The sequence below is a fragment of the Aquarana catesbeiana genome, linkage group LG03 (assembly GCF_042186555.1).
Source record: "Aquarana catesbeiana isolate 2022-GZ linkage group LG03, ASM4218655v1, whole genome shotgun sequence".
Taxonomy (NCBI): Eukaryota; Metazoa; Chordata; class Amphibia; order Anura; family Ranidae; genus Aquarana; species Aquarana catesbeiana.
The window spans coordinates 47545931-47563355 of NC_133326.1; the positions used below are offsets into that span (position 1 = coordinate 47545931).

At 40.3% G+C, this 17425-nt stretch overlaps 1 protein-coding gene across 1 annotated transcript in view; it reads left to right on the top strand.

Moving 5' to 3' along the window:
• Positions 1 to 15745: 15745 nt before the first annotated feature.
• The window catches only part of LOC141131333 (aminopeptidase N-like), a 94397-nt gene continuing 92717 nt past the window's right edge, over positions 15746 to 17425 (top strand). Inside the window, exon 1 of the mRNA XM_073618480.1 lies at positions 15746 to 16182. The gene's annotated coding sequence lies outside the window, so the exon portion shown is untranslated. The remainder of the gene's footprint in view (positions 16183 to 17425) is intronic.

Below are 17425 nucleotides of genomic sequence, written 5' to 3' on the forward strand. Positions count from 1 at the left end.
CTGTTCTACAAGCTGAAGCCTTACCACCGGTGATGTCTGCACAGGAGGCAGAGCTGTAAGCACTTACTACAGCATGTAAATGGGCAGAGGGAAAAAGAGCCAACATTCATATGGACTCAAGATATGCTTTCAGCATTGCCCATGATTATGGTGTTATCTAGGACAGAGGATTCCTGATGGCTGCAGGAACACCTGTGAAAACTTGATTGATGCCTTGCTTCTCACAACCCAAGTGACTATTATGAGTAAAAGCACACGACAAACTGAACTCAAAGGAAGCTTAAGGCAATCATCTAGCCAATTCAGCTGCCAAACAGACAGCTGGTGGTCCACGGGAAGTGGACAGTAGGGTGGTAGAAGAAGACCACCCCGTGCTTACCTTACAGACTTTCCCAGTGGACAGAGTTTATCTAAAAGAACTACAGGAAACAACAAGTCCGGATAAGAAGGAAAGCTGGAAACGGAGAGGAGCAACTCTCAGAAATGGACTATTCGAGTGCAACAAGAAGCCTTGTCTACCCAGGAGTATGTACCCAGCCGTGGTGCAATGGGCACATGGAGCTGCCCACTTGACAAAGACTTTTATGAACTCTCTTATCAACAAGTGTTGCACCAAGAGTTACTCCACTGACCGACAACTTCTGCAGATCATGCATTATCTGCACCAAATGTAACCCAGGACGCACAGAAAAAACACAGAAGAAGCACCTGGCAAAAGCCCTATACCCCATTCCAGAGGATGCAAATTGATCATTCTCAAGTGCCAAGAAGTGCCAGATTCGAATACGCTCTAGTGGAAGTGGTCACGACTGCCAGGACCACAGCTAAGAAACTACTAAGTGAGATAGTATGTAGATTTGGGGTCCCAGAGGTGATATTGAGAGATCAGGGACCAGCCTTAACAGCAACCCTTACTAAAGAGAGTTGGGCAGCACTGGGGGTTCAGTTTGCACTACACACCCCATACCACCCTCAAAGTAGCGGGAAGGTAGAAAGGATGAATGGGACACTAAAAACAGGATGTTAAAGATGGCCCAAGAGACTAACATGAGTTGGCCAGACAGTTAGCCCATTGCCCTGTTCAGTGTCAGACACACCCCCAGGGGAAACATGCCCTATCCCCTCCTGAATTAGATACAGGAACACACCAACTACTGTCTGGAGATACTTGAGCCAAGTTATGATGGTCCATTCCAAGTTTTGCTGACCACAGCCACCTCAGTCAAGTTGGCCAGGAAGAACACCTGAATGCACGCTTATCACTGCAGGAGAGCGTGTTTTCGGGCGCTGCATATCCTTTTTCTGTTTGATCTAGGGGGGAGGGGCCCAGGAGGTGGCCATCACAAAAATGATAACATAATTACGTTTTGGTGTAACTCTTCAGGTACACATGTGACCACCTTTACCTTAGATTACTGTGACATAGTACCTTGTCCGTTTGACCCTTCATGGTGATGCCATTGGTACAGTGATATCCCTGACGGTAAGGACATATATGTATGCCACACAGACAGTTACTGGGGACAGAGTTGTGGTTTCTGTGGGGGCCAGTGGGTTGGAACACAGGGCCAGACTGGGCGACCACAGAGTGCATTAGACAAAAAAAAGATGAAAATAGAAAGCCCCATATCCTAACCAAAGATACCCCTGATACATACACTGACCCAGCACACAGTCAGAGGAGGAAGCGAGCAGCTCTCTCCGGAAGCTTTGATCCTCATGTATACATACATGTCATAGGGGTTACAAGGGGGTCCCTGATGAGTTTAAAGCCAGGGATCAGGTAAAAGCTGGTTTTGAGTCTTTGATCCCCATAACAACTGTCAGCAAGAATGTAGATTGGATTAACTACATGTCATGGTTATGCAATAGAGTTTGTCGATCAGCATACCTGTCTCCATGTGTTCATCTCTAGAGACCAGCTGACCCTCACCTGACTGCTTTTGTAACCTCTGTGAGACCCTGGGGGCCGCGACCTGGAGCCAGACTGCAGCGCAGTCCATCCTTACCATTAAAGGCTCTGGTGAACACCTGCTGGCTCTTAGACTCCGCGCCCTGGGGAATCTATGCTCTAGCTCCCAGTGGGATCTGTGTCAGTGATCCAGTAGACCTGCTTCCCGAACCTCCCAGGGTTCAATCCGCAGCAGTCACCCGTAGGGTCCACTACCTTGCGGTGCACTCCTGATCCCAACGGTGTGCATCTGTCACCCAGCCTCTAGGTGACCTGACACTACACATATTATAACCAACAGAGATTTGTAAATTACACTAAAGATGCCCTCCAGGGAATTGCTGACCAGTTAGCCCCCACTTCCTACATGACATTCCAGGACCTGATGGCCTTAGACATGGTGCTAGCTGGGAAAGGAGGTGTTTTGTAAAATCATAGGAAAAAACGGGAACCTGTTGTACATACATTCCTGATAATACTGGCCCAAATGGTAAGGTTACTCTAGCTATAAAGAAATTAGAAGATCTGTCACTGGAGTTGAAGAAGAACTCCACAGACCCATGGGATCAATACTTTAGCTGGATGAGTGGGTGGCAGAAGGTGCTCGCCCAGATACGGGTAACGGTATTAATAATCCTGGTTCTTTTAGCCCTGATTGTATGCTGTATTCTACCTTTCGTAAAAAGTTAATGAGCAAGGCTGTAGAGAATAGCACACCTACATTTCTCCAACAAGAAGAAGAGGACCTCCTTATGATGGAAGATGACAAACCCTTCACTCCTCTACAGTCACTCCCTGTCCATAATCTCACAATCCTATAGGGTTATAGGGATAGATAGCGCCTGACTGCACCTCTCCAGCTGTATCGAGGAGGGAAGTGAACAGTTGCTGCCCAATTCTATATACAGCCTAAAAGAGTTGCTGAGGAGAAGGGCCAGGCCAAAGTGGGACCTTTAGTATTAGGGACAGAAAAGAGAAAATAGTAATTTTAGGGGGTATTGTGAAGGAATGTGATGTAAATAATAATAATAATCTGAAAATGTCTATTTTCTTATGTGCATACATATTTTTCTCCTTACTCATTATATAAGTATACAGGTTTGCTCTGTTCCTATATTTTTCTCAAAATGGCGGGTACCCCCTACATCCCACACATCAGAAGAACGCGGAACTGAAGATAAAACCAAGGACAGCCAAACCTCGTTATGAAGATTCTCCATCTTTTTTTTTTATCTTAACCAATGAGATGTACCTATTAGACTAACATAGCAATGACGTATTTTTGTGTATAAAACATTAGCACCGCCTTGAATAAATTAGAAGTGTAAGAAGTAACGGAGCTGAGCGTGTCTCAGAGTGTTTACTTTTATATGCATGCATATCCACACTTTTCAATTAGAGACAGCAGCAGATAACCTTGGGCTCGATTGGAGCTCTTAATCATTTCCATAACAGCATGAGAAAGTATCCTGTTCTCTTGCTTCCTTTGTGTAAAATCCCTGGTGTTCCTGCCAGTCTCTCTGCTTTCCTATTAAAAACTGACCACACTAAGCAGGATAACACACTGTGGTCAGTTCTCTAGCTATGCTGGGAACTCAGCCTGTTCTCCTCCAATAATCAGATTTGTCCTGACATGCCCCCACTGGACAGCCATTCCCTGGGAAGCTCTGTGTGCTGCTGCTTCTCCTACCCTAGCTCTTATGCAGCTGAGAACAGAGGGAATGTGATCACCTAAAAAAAAAAAAAAAAGTATTTATAAAGTATTTTTTTATCTATACACACATATTTTGCCTTTCATTACTATTTTAAACTGAATGAGTTGCTTTACAAGGTGATTATTTACAATCACTTTAAGGTAAAAAAAACTTCTGTGTCCAGGATCCCCCCAACCCCTCATTATAAATTACTTGAGGCCAATCTCAATCCAGCTCTGTGCACGAAAGCAGTGTCTCTATTCACTCTCTCTCCCTCCTCACAGGGCAGATTGATAGCAGCGGGAGCCATTGGCTCCCGCTGCTGTCAATCAAATTCTATGATGAGTGGACAGGAGGTGGGGCAAAGCCCCGCTGTCTGTGTCTATAGATGCAGGCAGAGGGGCTCAGGAGTGAGTGTGCACGAGTACTCCACTTAGCAAGTAGTTTACTAGGGGTAGTACTCAGCAGTAGGGAGGAGTCAGGAGCAATAAAAGGAGACCCCAGAAGTTGAGGATTGGGGCTGCTCTGTGCAAAACCTTTGCACAGAGCAAGTAAGTATAACATATTTGTTATTGTGTGTATATATTGTATTACCTGCCACAAACATAACACTCAACCTCCAGTCTATGACAGTCGATGTCCTCCTCCAGACTGCCCCTCTGATTTGTTTCGCCACCAAAGGAAGATTTGAGAAAGGCATCCTAAAGCAGTAGGATTCCAGGCTACTTTTTTGGTTCCTGCCTGCCTTTTCACCTGCCTATAAATAGTGGGTATAGAAAAGAATCACCCCCTTTAAAATAATCTAATTTTGTTTTTTTTGCAGCCTGAAATAAAAACAGACAGTTTTTGTTTTATCCAGCTCTATTTACCCGGTGCAACGTATAACATCCAAGTGAAAGATATAACACCAACATGTCAGAAAAAAAAAGTTGAATTGGGATCGGGTGAAGCATATTCAAGGAATGGTGAGCTGGTGTTTAGGCTAGTGCTTCCTTTTTTATAAGTTTGTACCTAGTTTGCATTGCTGTCTCCTCCTGTGTTTACTTCACCAGGAGAGGGAGAAAAAATTGATAATTAAAGATAATAATTTTAATCTCTAAAAAACAAAAAACCTAATTCCTCTACATGGGGAACCTCTGCCTCTTATTTTAGGGTTCCTGACCCTTTTTTTTTAACGACAGATATGGCAATGGGGGTATAAATATGTGGTGCTTTGGTGCATAAAACTTTACCATACAAGTATGCAGTGGCATGCTGCAAACAAAGGGAAGCTTTGCTTGTGTCAGAAACAAGTGTACATTGCCTAGGGCCCAAAAAAAGGCCCTAGGAAAATAAAACATACCTCCACAAGAAAACAAGGAAACCCGATTTGGAAAAGGGCAACCAGTCAATGGCTGTAGGGGTGTACATTTTGGATAGGATTTTCCACCTATATTTGCTGCTGCAACTTGCCTTCCCCCTGCATTTTGAAAGGGTGGGTAGCTTATGACAAAAGATTTCCCCCTGCAGCTATGCCTCCAGTTCAGGGGATCTTACTGCCATCATGAAATGTGGCACAGAGCTTGTTTTTACCACCACTTTTACGTTGGGTATTTTGAGTTCTCCCTGGGATGGTGGCCATACATCCCACTAATTTCCTTTTTCTCACCACCAGCACCCCAGCACACAAACTCCCCCTTATAATATGTAGTCAGCAACCAGATGCTACCTGTAAGTTTTGCCTGAAGTGGATCACAGGATAGGAGGCACATTGTTCATCAAATGGATCCTGCACCATCAGGAAATGTGGCACATCCTCTATTTGCTGCGCTTTAGGATCCTTCTGGGAAGGTGGCAGTAGTTCATTTTCCACTTCAATCAGGGAGGGGTGAAACCTCTCCTTTAAAGTTGCTCCCCAATTTCCTCCTCCCCATGGCCAGAACTTCAGCACTCCTCCTCACAACCAGCATCCCAACCTTCCTCCTCACCTCCAGCACCCCAACCCTCCTCCTCATATTTCTACTTTACCCTCTTCTGCGTCACAGCATTCTGAATGCTTATGGAGGGAAGGGTTGACCAGGACCTTCTGTGCAAAACAACTGAGGCTAGCATATAGCTTTCTGGGTACCTAACACTGTGTTGTAGAATAGGCCACAAATCCATGTACAGGGGTGTTTGACAAAGCTGGCATTAAGATGCACCACAGAGGAGGAGAAGGAGGAAACGTGTGCATTAGCAGCATGGAAAAATCAGCTGCTATGCACCCTTGAAAAGGAGGAGATCATACTCCCAACTCAACAGACTACCCTCCCTGTCCTCACATATGTATGTAACTAGATGGGAAGAGAATCCAGGGGTCCAAAAGTCAGAAAAAGACTGACAAGAAACATGGTTCACTATGACAACCTGCTCTATTAATGTTACCATCTAGAGTCAGCTTATGAAGGTAATCAGCAAGTGGTAGATAGGGAAGGACTCCACTGCCGCCATTTGTTTTATGAAAAGCACTGTTTTTATCTGCCTAATGTAAGTTTTCCAACTTCATTAAATTTATTGTACTATTTTACGGAATTACGCTATGTGGCCCTTTTTGTTCTCCCCACATTGAATTCATCTGCCATATCCATGATCACCTGGTTACCAACCCTATGAGAAACATCATCACTACCACCTATCTTGAGGACAGATGTGAGTTCCTGTTGGAGCCTTTTGGGGATCCCAATGTCGAGTTCCATTGGTAAGCCTCTCTAAGTTTGGTGGTGGCACTTTCTACTTCAAGTTCACATCGTGTTCACTGTTATGATTTCCACATGAAATTTTTGGATTCATTTATATGGGATTTAGAAATATATTTTTCCCAAAAAATACTGTTTTATTTTTCATTAATTAATTTTTTCATACTTTGTTCACTTGGACTTCTTTTCGGACACTTATCACCAGTCACTGGGTTTATTTGCATTTGCATTTTTATTTTTGTTTTCTCATCAGTGATTATTGGGGTTTATTTCCCATTTGTTCCATATTTTATTGTTGTATTTTGCTTCACATTTAAGCGCTACACTTTTTGTACCCATTCTTATAAAAGTATTCAGCAAGTGGTAAATAAAAGTTAATCAGCGTGTAATCTATCACCTCAAAAAAAAAAATGAATGCTGAAACTCCAACTGTGTGACAGATGCGTGACCAAATACTTGTGTTCCCACAACACAAAACATCTGAATATAATATTGTGTGTTGGTTGCGCCTGTTCAAAATATTATATGTGAATCATCAAAGAAAAATATAAACTGTGTTCATCCATTAACCATTCAAAATAAAATTCATCCAATGACCTTTCAAAATAAAGTTCATATGGGATAATAAGACAGTTCATCAATCTTCATAAAAAATGCTCCTTGAACTGTGAATCTTCTTCAAAGTTTCACCCTGTGTGTTTCAATAAATGCATGCATGTATAGTGATCGCCACCATTGGTTTACCACTGCACTCCCCTCAATTAAAGACATATGATAGGTCTAACAACGTCTTCCCCTGCTGGGGTGTACTCCAGGTTTTTAAACAGCTGATCGGTATCCTCTCCTCCTCTACCCTCTTCGGATTTAACTATAGGTGTTTAGTAGATTGTATAGTCAAAAATCTCTTCTCTCCTCCACCGTTCCTCGACTAAAATGAACATACTTCCATTGTGTAGTATTTGAGATGCATAACTTTATTGAACAGCATACACTTACATTTAAAAACAAGACAATACCTGTAATCGTTCGTTCCTTAATCCCGATCTGCTCTGTCACCCGACCCTGCCCAACGCATGTCATCACTGCCACATGACTTCCTCAGGGGTCCCCTGATGTGATGGGGATCGCTACACATGCATGCATTTATTGACCCACACAGGGTGAAAGTTTGAAGGAGATTCACAGTTCAAGGAGCATTTTTTATGAAGATTGATGAACTGTCTTATTATCACATATGAACTTTATCTTGAAAGGCGATTGGATGAATTTTATTTCAAATGGTTAATGGATGAACACAGTTTTTATTTTTCATTGGTGATTCACATATAATATTTTGGACAGGCGCAACCAACACGCAATACTATATTCACTCAGCAAGTGGTACACGGTGCCATCTAAATTGGCTCATACTGTATATTCCCTGGACATTTCTGAGGATGCTACATTCTCCACACTTGTTGGGCTTGTACGATGCTTGGTCACTTTAGGTGTATAGTTTTATCCCTCCTGCATGAGCTATTCGGCATCTGCCTTTCTAGAGACCCCTGGCTAGCGCTCCTACACTTCAAACCTCCAGGTGTTACTAAGAAATAGTTTACATTTATCCATTCCGTCCTCCTAGCTTCCAAATTAACTAAAGCCACAGCGTGGAAAAAAACAATTAACCCACTTCTCTGAGGTCGAATCCTGAATGAATGGCTTAAACGAACAGCTATCTAGTGTTCTCACTAATAACCATACTAAGTTTTGCAAAATTTGGGACCCCTGGCATATCATCACCCAAATATTATCGCTTAATCTGGCCCTCCACCGCACTGAATGCTGACAGCGAGGTTTTTTTTCTCCCCTCTATCTATTCTACTTCTCTGCACATCCTTTAAATCATTGGTGCCATTTGGCCGCATATGTGCCTTCACTTTTTTTTTCAAATGGCCCTCATGTTAAGCACAAGGTAGTTAACTCTTCCTGCCTTTATGATTAAGTTCATGCACTTGAATAATGACATCACATTCTTTGCTGTAGTTATTGTAATTCTTATTGAACTCATGTCTTATGTGCTGACATATGCCGTTCGATCTCTTGTCGTTTCATTTTGAAAACTCAATACATATATTAAAATGAAAAGGAGGGGATCAAACATAAGTTTTAAAATATATAAACTTGAAAAAAAAAAGTGCCCAATCCTGCTATAGTTTCTTTTTAACAGAAGGACACTGCACTCCTCCCAATATGGCCATTTGTACCATGACAAAAACTCTGAGACTCTATGGGGTTATTTACGAAAGTGCAAATCCACTCTGCACTACAAGTGCAAACTACAAGTGCAAAGTGCATTTGAAATTGCACTGAAAGTTACAGTCGCTGTAGATCCGAAGGGGACATGCAAGGAAAATTAAAAAACATAATTTTAGCTTGCACATGATTGGATGATAATATCAGCAGAGCTTCCCCTCATTTCAGATCTACCCCTCAGATTTACAGCGACTGCACTTCCAAGTGCACTTGTAGTGCAATTTCAAGTGCACTTTGCACTTGTAGTTTGCACTTGTAGTGCAAAGTGAATTTGCCTTTCATAAATAACCCCCTATGAGAAGCAACATTTTTCCACAGACAATACTCTGTTTTCCAAGGGGGAGGAAAGAAATTAAAGGGTTTTAATTATGTAGAAGTGCAAGTGCTACGTTAAACGATAATTAAGCATTTCAGCAAACATGTGCATTGTGTAAATCACAACACATTTTGGATGCAAGGTACTAAAAACTTGTTAGAACATTGCAAAACTACATAGAAATGACTAAACAAGAGTGGTTTGGCAAACAATGAGTCCTATACTTACAAGTCATCAACCACCAAATTTAGCTCTTTACCCATAATAACAGCTTAACATCCACAATAAATTGCAAAACGGCAATGATTCATCATAGCATAGCTTACCAATACACAGACTCATCATACTTTTTATGACAAGATCCCCTTACTTTTCCTCCGAAGACACAATGGGGGAAATGAACTAAAACTGGAGAGTGCAAAATTTGGTGCAGCCCTGCATAGAAACCAATCAGCTTCCAGTTTTTCTTGTCAAAGCTTAATTGGTTACCATGCACGGCTGCATCAGATTCTGAGTGCTCCAGTTTTAGTAAATCTCCCTCACACTGTAGTTAAAGTTAGCACTGGAGTTGTCCCATGTGCTGTGGCTCTGATAATGAGATATAGGTTAGATTTTTGTGTTATACCTCCATTTCTGTCACCCTGGCTTGTACGTGACATGCCACATATGCCCTGGTGCCCAATGGTTTTTGGTCCAATAGATTTATAGTTTTATATATTTGTGTTTCCATGCCGAAAAGACTCCCCATTTAGACCTGTATGTTCCCGAAAATCTGTGAGTCTGGAGTTGGGGAGCCAAAAACATGCAGACACCACTCTGGAGCTTTACTTAGTTGCCAGAGAAATTATTTTCCATGAACACCTTTAGCCACAGAAGTTCTCATTCCTGTCTTTCCATCACTGAGATGGCTGCAAATGTCAGCTGATGTTTTGTTCATTATGACTGGGTTGTGGAAATTTAAACACATGAGTAGTGAGTAGGACAATTATGGGGATCCATAGATCTAGAGGTCTCAATAGGGGAACTGTTAATACTATATTATCAATCCATAATGAATATAAATATGCTATTCTAGAAGCTAATGCTATGGACACAGGTTGCAAATCAATTGCACCCACTATTAAGTTTATTATAGCACATTATGGTATACTATATGGCACTATGATATACATCAGTGGTTCTTAACCTCAGTCCTCAGGTACCCCCAACAGGCCATGTTTTGGGAACATAGCTGTCCAAAATACCAAGCCATTGACTCTGATTTAAAGCACCTGTGCAAGACAAAGGAAAACCTGCAAACATGGCCTGTTGGGGGAACTTGAGGACTGAGGTTGAGAACCACTGATATACATTATGCAATAGAGTATACATTATGGCACGATACACTATATGCTATGAAGTGGTATGAAGTTTAGTTACACTAGTACAGAAACCTGGAGCCTGCAGATGGGCTTTAACACTACAGTCCCAGCTATTCATTTTTCAGATTACATGTTTTCCAATTAAATCAATGCATGTAAACGCACATTGACGTGCATTGCTATTCACTTTGCAGTGTATATAGAATGGTTCATTTAGCCTTAGCAGTACCCAGAAAACGCTACCATTTGACTTTATTTTCTCTTGAAAAACAGCACTGCACTATCATTTTGCTGTTCCTAGGCACTCCTGTTCTGAAGTCCCAGAGCTGCTATATAGCCTCTGTGTGAGATCAACCAAAGCTGTCCCATACATGGCTTGAATTTCGGCAAACCCCAAAAGTAAATAATTATTCATTTATTCAAAGCACCACCCTTTCTGACAAATGTCAACAGTCCACAGGCTGAACAAGAGAAGTCTTTCCATGTACTGTATGGCTAGCTTAAGGTGTTACTTAACCTACAACAGTAAAATCAGTCTGTATATGCAGTAAACCATGCTTGTTATACTCACTGCGGAACCAAAGGGATTAATCCTCTGCATTGTGTAAAAAGTCTGTTTAATCCTGTCTTCTCTGATCCTCCTCTTCTTTTACTGTCCCCAATCCATCTCCTGATAGAAAAGAGCCTTGGAGGCACTCTGCACATGCTCAGTTGGGTGTGTATTGCTGGAGAGTTTTTTTTTTTTTTTTTTTTTTTTAGGAGGGTGCATGTGATCAGCACAGGGCCAATGAGCACTGTCCAGACAGAGGGTCAGTGGTCATGCAGCCTTATAGGACTGTCAGAGGAGAATGAAAACTCCTCCTACAAGCTATAACCAGTGCTTGGCCGGACAATGATAGAAGCCACAAGACAGCTATATACTGCTGATGAGAAAAGGTATTTAACAGTTTATGTTTACTAAAATAATTGCATTTCCATGTTCTGTGTACTGTGTGAGACCAGATATAGTGCATGCAGGGTCCTGGGTTTAGTAACACTTTAGAGAACTAAGGGCAAAACTTTTTTTTTATTTGGATAGTGTAAGGAATGGTTATAACCCCTGTCAGTTTTTTTTTTGCCAACTGTGTACCATTGAATAGATTTCCCTTCGCTTCCTGTGACCTACGATAAATGCTTAAGGGTCCCCTCTCATTCCGATGAGTTGGATGCCACTGACCAGCGAAGGGGCAGGCTGAGAAGAGGTCCGTCCAGACCCAAAGCACACTAAAGAAATAGGAAGAGATAGAGCGCCCGCTCCACACCATGCCTGGCCTGAGTAGTTAACAGATAAAAACAGCCTCAGCTTAATTCATCCAGGCCACATCCCCACTTCACTTCCTGTCCCATAGCCAAACAGGTAGTCCCTCCAATGTTAGAGAATCCTGGTTGTCACCAGAAATAGTGTCCCCACTGGAAGATTTCCCCTCTGTTCCTGTTCTGTGACAACCCAAAATTTTTAATTTTCTTTCACTCTCAGCGACTACAGTAAACAGGACAAATAGATTGAATCTCTGTAACGAGGGCACAGAGAGCCTTATAAACCTGACAAGTGTTCTAATCCCTCTACCACTTAAAAAAAAAAAGTTTTGCCTTTAGTGATATTTTAAGACTTGCTCAATAGGTCAAGATAGGGTGGCTTGCAGGTCAGACTGCATGTTTACATTAACTCTATAGATATATTCATAAAAATGGTTAAAAACGCATTAGACATACATAAGGACCATGTTTCATCTGCTTGCATTTCCATTTGAGGAAGGGTCAAACATTCTTAAAGCAGGTGCTTATGTCAGGCAGATATGCAGTAGATTCAGGGCTTTGTCTTCCTCTGGTCCCCACTAACTTAGAATGTTTTTAGTTTTTAAATGTTATTCTCAGTGGTGCGGTGATACATGCTTAATGGGGTTGAAACTGTTTTCAGTACCTTGTCACACCTAATAATTGTGATTTACAGCGAATGCATAGTTTGAATTGCTCTGACTATTTTATTATTATTATTTATTTATTATTATTCGACACACCTTCTTCATATATTGGTCTTGATGTCCTAAAGGCAAATGCGCTGTTTGCTTTTCAAGATACAGTTTCACCTAGCTTAGTGTAGGTGGTGAAACTTTACTTTGAAAAGAAAATCCAATCACATGCATGAAAAAAAACAAAAAAACATTTTTGCTTTGCTTGATTGGATGATTGAAGCCAGTAAAGCTTTGCCTCATTCACAAAGCTAAGAGATTTGATATCAGTTTTTATATCAAACTGCTATTTTGTGTATGCTTTAAATGCATTTATATGCTTTTGCATTTTTTTCAGAACAATAAGCTAACAAAAACAAAACATTGATTTCACATTATAGCTTATTGATCAGTATACATAAGTAGAGTGTGTTAAAATTACATGGTCATGATCACTAGCAGACTTGTGAACATCTTTCCCAAAACTCTTTAAGCATGATTTAAGCGTTATCCATGATGTGCTGATAATGACATGTCTCAATTCCAATTCCTTTCAAGAAAACAAATTCCCAAAAGAAAGCTTATTTGTTCAAATGCATTGCTTTGGTGCAACTACGTATTTATTGCCCTGCTATCCCATGCACCAACAAACAAATGCCTTAGGCTATGTTTCCACTAGTGCGTCCCCAAAGTCGCGCGATTTTGCCGCGATTTTTAACCGCGATTTTACCGCGACTTTTTACCGCGATTTGAAGCAATGCCTGTATCTATGGACCTCAAGTCGCATCAAAGTGGGACCAAAGTAGTGCAGGGACTACTTTGAAGTCGCTGCGACTTGAAGTCGCACAGATATGAACGGTACTCATTGGAAATCATGGGAAACAATTTGTCATGCGACTTTTCAGTCCCAAGTCGCATGAAAAGTCGCACTAGTGGAAACAGAGCCTAATTGCAAATATTGCTCTAAACATGTTGGCTTGAAGAAAGATTTGTAACAGCCAGGTTGCTAGCAAATGACAACCAAAATCTTTGTATTATAATAATAATAATAATAATAAAGAGTGGTCCCAAAGGTCGCATCAAACTATTAACTAGGATATAGGAGATACAATATACAGTAATTCCTGATTTAGGTTTAATATGAATATTGTAAGACCCCTAATCTTTGGGATGGAACTTCTTGCAGCCATTTTTTGTCATCTACAATCTTCCCCAGGACACACACTGTGGTTTATGAAATTATATGTAAGTATTCATAGGATAACTGAATTTCAAAAGAGGAAGGTTTGTTCCGTATAGCCTTTGCTGCATATTCTCATGGATATTGTATATTTTATATAAGTATGCTTAATATGTTCTTTATTTTACTTCTAGATACCCTTTGGTTCATCCTCCAATGAAGCAGATTTAGTATATGTATATAGTAAGTGAAAAGTGTCAAGAATCTGCCACCAACCACTTGTGAAGCATTGTTCTAACTTTCAGGTATTATGTGTAAACTATAGCAATGTTTGGAAAATGGAAGGTGATACCATTGAGGCCATCAATGATATACTATATAATTATACCTATTGTTTTATCCGGTGAATGATTTTGTATATTTTAACTTCCTCTTTTTAAAACCATATGTATAATAATAAAAAATCAGCGTTTAATTAATAAAACATTGTAGTAGTATCTGTACATTATTTTAATACCTTAAAAATTCTTATCATATAATTTTGTTTGTTTATAATTAGCCAAATCTGTGCATATAGATCCCAGACTACTGAAATCCACTTCTTACAACTGGAAAAATGATAAATACTTAATACCTCTGCCATTCCAGTTTCGGCTCATCAAGCAATGTTACTGCTTCCTGGAAAATAGTTAACATGGCTTTCAAAATATTTGGGGTCTTTGGAGTGTTTTGAGAGCAATGGTTGCTTGGCTATCAATCATAAGATTGTGGCTAAAGTGGTGATTTTCAAACTTGTAGACATTGACAAGAATCTACTCCACATTATTGAATAGATCCCCTTACATGTCCTTGCTGGGGTGCGAAAATGGAAGTCTCCATAAAATGCTAAACCACCCTGACTAATATAAAACGGTTTAGTGAGTAAATTAGATTTATAATATAGATATAACCTAGTTCCAGCCATTCTTAACCAGGATTCTTCTAGAGGTTGCTAGGGGTTCCCTGAGCTGTGGCTAATTGACCTCCTATACAGAGGTCCAGTCAGTAAAATTTTCTTTCGGCAGAGGTCCGAATCTCATGTTTGCACTAGAGCACATCACAGCCCCCCCCCATACATCAGTTTCTTTAGCCTACCCATCACATCACAGCCCCCTCTTTACATCAGTATCCTGAGCCCCCCTTCACATTAAAACCCCTCTTAACATCACAGTTGCCCCTTTCATCAGTGTCCATAGAGTCCCCTTTTACATTGGAGTGCCCGTTTAAGTTGCGGTGCACTTCACATTACAGTGGCCTTTTATAACACGGTGCCTCTTTATGTCCCCCTTATATTACAGTGCTGCCTCTCCACATCACCGTGCTGCCCCTTTACATCACAGTGCTCATTTCAGTGTAAGCCTGCCCTGCACTGTCCTACCTTCGGCAGGGTAGAGGCACTTATCAGCTGTGTGAGCTCTCCTGAGTCTCCTGCCCAGCCACTATCAACCTTACATCAGGCGGGGCAGGAGGAGCTGTAAATTGGGATGGAGGGCGGGAGCAACCCAACTTACTATGTTAACAAGTGGGTTGTTAATTTGAAAAGACTCCCGATCTGCAGCACCTCCCGCCACTGCCTGCTGTGAGGATACTAGCAGTGGCCAGGCAGGCAGGAGACTCAGGAGAGTTTACACAGCTGATAAGTGGTGGCCACGGTCTGGATAGGACTGTCACTCGGTCTGGGTTCAGACTGCGGTCAGCCATTTAGTTATCCATGTCTTATATGATGGTGCCTGTATAGTTCCACTTGGCAAAGCCAGCAGAAGGACACCAATCATCTTTTTGGCTGTCTGTAATGGTGTCATTCTGACTACCACTGTAGGGACTTCGTTCTTCCCACTAACCAGCATTTTAAGGAGCATTTTTCCTATTGAGCTATGATGAATTGGTTTTAGTAAGGGTTCCCTGAGATCTAAAAATTATATTAGGGATTCCTCTGAGGTAGAAAGTTTGAGAAAGGCTGACCTCGAAGGAGAAGGTGGGTGTAAATAAATCGTTCTTTTTTTTCAGTTACATTGTTAATATTATTGCAAGGAAGACTTATGAAAAGTTTGGGTGACAGTAAAGAAGCTTCCAGACACATTAATATAATACATGGAATTCCGTTCATTTAATTATTATTTGCTTAGGCTACAAAAACTGGATGCCAAGATAAAAATTAATTACAGTTGTTTTAGATACTACATATACAGTAGCTTGCCAAAAAATTTGCTTGAAATATATGACATGGGTTACGGGTTTTGAATCCTAACACTAGCCATTGGACAGACTCAACTCATATCACACACAAGAGGTTAATTCTGGATATGTGCTGTTCAGACAGTAGGTCAGGTTACTAGCATTTATGTTGAGGGAAATTCTGCCTACCCTGTTTCTAATTTTGAGAAAGAGAGAGAGAGTGAGAGGAAGAAGTTGAACTTATGCTGTGTGTTACAGCAGTGTACTACTTGCACATTGTTGAGTGTGTATCTCTAGCTGTGTGGGAGAAAAGGCTGACTTGCAGAAGTTAGGAAGGTCATTGGATGCAATCACTTCCCTCTCTGATCCCATGAGCTAATTTTCTACAAAGAAGAGAACTTTATCCTGAGTGCTGCTGATGGGACACAGCAAGAATCCTCTATATGGATGACTATGGAATGAATAGACAAAGGTAAGCCGGATCTCTTCATGGTTTATGTTTCAAGTTCCATTTAGAACAATCCAGGATTCTCCTTGGGGCACATAAATCAATGAGTCATTTACCTGTTATCTCTCTATTCCCACAGTTTATAATACCTAAGAATGGATGTGGTAATGACTATTATACCTCACACTCCAGGAACAACTAAACCCACATTATTTTCATACAATACAATACTTTTCTGTATTAAAAAATACCAAGATTTAAAAAAAAATAATAAAATTTTAGGATTCTTAATTAATTATAAAAACATGACTTACTTAGCTAATAACTTTAGCACAGCGAACGCAAATTATTTCAATTAACTAAGCAAGTAAAAACAACATCATATAATAATGCTAATGATGCTGCCATGCACAATAATTAGACCTGATGCTTGGCATAAATTATGATAAGTAGTACACCGCAATCCAGAAGGAACTGCTAATTTTTTACATGCTACTTTTTGTGTACAAAAAAAAACAAATGTGCTTGATGAATTACAGTTTACATTAACTTAATAAGTAAACTTGTACAATTGAAGTGATGTGTAACATGAATATGCAATGTAGTGCCGCCTTATATATATCTTTTTCCATTGTATGTGCATATAAAACAATTTACCGTACATCTGTAGAGGTATCCAGATAAGAATAATAATTCTTCTTTTTCTTCTCCTTCTTCGTCTTATTAATAATAATAATTTATAATAATGATAGATTTAATGCCAGTTTTTTAAACTTAACTGTATTATTTAGCAATTGTTTCATGATAAATATACTTAAGCACATAAGTCACAGTACTATTATTATTATTATCATTATTACTGCTGTTGTTAATACCAATGTTATTTTTCTATTGTTTAAAACAAGTAATTTAGTATGCTGACGTGTAAAATAAGTATTACAAACAAATATCTAAACCAAAAATTAGCAGTTCATGCCTTTAAAGCCTGTGGTAAGAAGCCATATTTTTATCTTGTATGCCTTAGGTAAGATGTATTATCTTGAGGTAAGATAACACCCTGCATTTGCAAGGTTGTAAGTAATAATATGGCTATGGGCATTTTCAGTAAGAATCCTGAAAAAGGCATCTCAGTAGGAACAAAATGTCAACTTAAGTCTTGACGTGCTTACTAGTGAAATCAGGAAAGTGGAACAGCGCATCAAATATTAACACAACATATTGTTCACCATCATTATGTTTGGGTTGATGTGTCATAGATCCTTTTCAA